A 3,791-nucleotide genomic window follows, 5' to 3' on the forward strand; every position below is an offset into this window, starting at 1 on the left:
CGACACTGATCTGCTCGCTCGTCGTCTTTCACTCAGAAATGTAGAGAATATAAAAGTCTTTGATGGAATTCACATCTCCGTCGTTCAGAGTGAATTAAAGATTAGAATTAAAAGCATTTTCACGAGTTTTCCTTTCAGACCCAACAAAAGCTTTTTCACAGGAAATTTATAATTTATTCGGTTCGCTTCCCAACGACAATTATCACATCCTTGAGAGTTGAATCATTAAAATGTCTTTGCATTTCACACAGAAAATAAAACATTTAATTCTAACATGATGGTATATGGTGTCATCATATATTATCTATTAGTGATATTACAATAATAGCTAAAGATTAGCCAAAGAAATAACAATAGCTGGATTAGCCAAAAGAGTGACAGCAGCTAATGATTAGGCAAAGGATTGACAAGAGCTAAAGATTAGCCAAAATACTGACAGTAGCTAATTACTAGCCAAAAGAATGACACCAGCTAAGGATGAGCCAAGAGCAAAAATAGCTAAAGACTAGCCAAAATATTTGCTGCAGCTTTAGATTAGCCAAAACTGACAATAGCTAATTCTGAGCCAAAAGAAATACAATAGCTAAGAATTAGCCAAAAGACTGACAGTAGCTAATCATTAGCCAAAGGAATGACCGCCCCCTACTGTACTAGGTGTGTAGTGTCAAGGTATGACCAGTGACTTTTCTGTAATAACCCAGCCTACTCCTTACGCCTTGATGCACAATTCTTTTTTTTATTTCAACCAATGAGAATTGTGACGACATCTGGGTTTCTAACCGATTGACGATGTTAGCGCCGTAGTCCAAACTCAGAAATGGACACGCCTGGTTCAGTGGGGAGTAATGTATGGCTGTTTTTATTACACAGCACCTGTCCTAAAAATAAATTAAAAATATCCTGGCCCAAAATCCAATGTCGTCCCCCTTCTCTCTCTCCCCCGTCAGAATTCACTGCCCCACCGACTCTTGGTTCTCTGGAGACCAACAGTTAACTCCTGCCTCTGGACTCCAGCCCTGCCACGGCGTCATTACCCACCGACTACAAAAGCATTTCTACTCTCTTGTGACTCACATCCCATCATCGCCAGCTCCTCGTGGTCGCGGTGTGTTTATGTCACAGCATTATTGTCTACATTGCTCATTAAAGCAGTCCTGAGGGACGCAGCAGCAGTAAACACACCACAGCAGCAGAAACTGGAACGCCGTCCCTGCCTCTGCTGCCAGACGCTGTGACGACAGGATCGATGGGCCCAGTGGTCCGGGTGACGACCGGGGGAGGTGGGGGGTCACTCATCACATCAGGCAGCTGCTAACGTGGGAGGATGCGACTGTAGCTCAGCCTGAATGTGCTTTCAACTGCAGCCTTTTTATTGGACGAACACCAGTACCAGCGAAGGCTGTTTTTTAACACTGACCTTGGTTCCAGGCCGGTTGAAGTTTTCTTCTTTGAATCTTTTCCAGTTCCCACTGAGCAGCTCAGGGTGTGCAGTAATTGTTTGCCTCCAGTGCAGCAACCACATTTACAGAATCTTAATTGTAGCTGCTGGTTCCAAAGGGAAACTGAGTCCCGGTGAAAAAAAAAAGAATTCAACGGGAGCCGTTAAAAAGGCAGAAATACTTTGGAGACACCAGTGGGTTTTTATTCACCAGCAGGATGGAGTGGGCCAGGGTGGAGTGGGCCAGGTGGAGTGGGCCAGGTGGAGTGGGCCTCAGACCATCCAGTAAGAAGAGAACATGGTTTTCTGTTACAGGATTGGGCTTGTGCTCAGAGGGTTGCTGGTTTGAATCCAGTGACTGGCAGGGTTGTGATGTGTTGAGAAAGGAGTAACATTTTTTCCAAAATCACTGGATGCAGATGCAGAACTAAGAACTAGACCCAGACCAGACGATGACTCGACTCTTTCCTTAGGAAAACCAGGACAAACCTGTCACCAAAGGTCCAAACAAAGTACTAGAATCTACAGAGGTCTAACTAGCCGACTGTTGGAGTCAAAGTGCGACCTTTAGGTCCGACAGAGGTCAGAGCCCAGACCTGAAGGACACAAGAACATGTTCTCCATGTCCTCCCCCCTCTAACGCCCCCATCTGTTCAGCACTTTCTTCCTGGGGGAGGACGTGCATATATAATGTTCTATAAAAATGTTCTGTACATTTCCCTGTGGATGTGGTCAAGGTTTCGTCAGTGTTTCAGAACCAGAATACCAACAGAGTACTTTACAGGGAAAACTACACAGTCCTACTGTTTATATACACACGTATTGTGTATCTGTGTACACGGAAAAGGCAGATACTCTGATTGGTCAGAGCTCAGACTGAGGTTTAAATTAATCTTTCAAATGACATTTGATGTTTTTGGAACGCAAGTTATTTTCTCATTATGAATGTTTTTCCACAGAGTATGTGCAAGTTTGGAACCTTCGGTTTCTAAGACCAAAAAAATCAAAAATCACACATTGAAAAACGATGTGTGATTGAAAACTTTCCAGCTCGTTTCAGCAACGACGAAAAAAAAAAGTGGAAACTGAAGCTTAGATGATTATAAAACTGAATCTAAATAATAAACTTAAAAAATATATTATCTATGTTTGATTAATAATAATCAAATATAGCTGTTTGCAACATAAAATATATGTTAACTATAACTTGATTGACAGCTTCAAACATGTTTTAGTTAAACATGTTAACAGCTGGTTAATAATATTCACACAAACAAAAATACTGACACTGATTCAGAGGTGAGTCTATTCTTACACCTTCGTTATGTTTAATTAAGTCTAAAAAAAAAACCCAACTCCAACAATCAGTGAAACCCAGTGTAAAAAAAGAAAAAACCCTGGGAGACGGTTAAATATAGACACACAGTCAGCGCCTGCGTGTCATTGGCTGAGAGCCCGGGTCGTCCTGAACCTCAGGAGGAAACACTTTTAGCTGCAGGTCACCTCATGTAAAGATGATGATGCAGAAAAACATGGTTTTTTTTCTCCTCTCTCTCCTGAAAAGACTTGATGTTTCTGTGACTCAGACCTGCTGTTCTGGGTCGAGACCCGAACCCATTCATTACTGTCTAATCTTCACAGCAACAAAACACAAAAAACATCACTACATTTTCTCCACTCTGACTGAAAATCTCCACCTCCAGAGGAAAAGTCGACACTTTAACTAACTTTAGCCAGACTTTTATAAACTTAAACCATTTTTATATTTAATCTGTGACCACAGGAACCGAACAGGACCTGAACTGGACCAACAGTCACCTGGTACTGGACCAAGCCAAAAATGAACATTCTATTGGATGGCCACTAGGGGTGTGTATTGGTAAGAGTCCCAGCGATCCGATACGTATCGCGATACAGGGGCAACAGAAGGACAGATTGCGATACTATTGGCATGATGATATATTTAAAACCTGATTTGGAATCAAACCCAGAACCTTCTGTAGGGGAGATCAGGAAAGTCCTGCCACCTGACGGTGTTACAAAAGTTAAAGAGTGCTCTTCTGCGGGTGGCCCACAGGTGTCACTGGTTAGTGGTTCTTTATGCGCGGCCTCTCTCTCAGCTGTATGTTTGAGGAGCGCAGTCTTAATTATGGAAGGTGATTAAAGGCTGTGAAAGATTTACTCATTACTGCACATTCACATTCAATCTAGCAGCAGGCACAGGCCATTACAGCCGGCATGGATTCTGATTACTGATTATACGCTTTGACTTCAGACCTGCACACACACACTTGGTACACACACACTTCACACAGGGCTGTCAGTTACCCCAACCTGAACCTTTACAAAGACG

Source organism: Cynoglossus semilaevis, chromosome 3 (genome assembly GCF_000523025.1).
Source record: "Cynoglossus semilaevis isolate Cse_v1.0 chromosome 3, Cse_v1.0, whole genome shotgun sequence".
Classification (NCBI taxonomy): Eukaryota; Metazoa; Chordata; class Actinopteri; order Pleuronectiformes; family Cynoglossidae; genus Cynoglossus; species Cynoglossus semilaevis.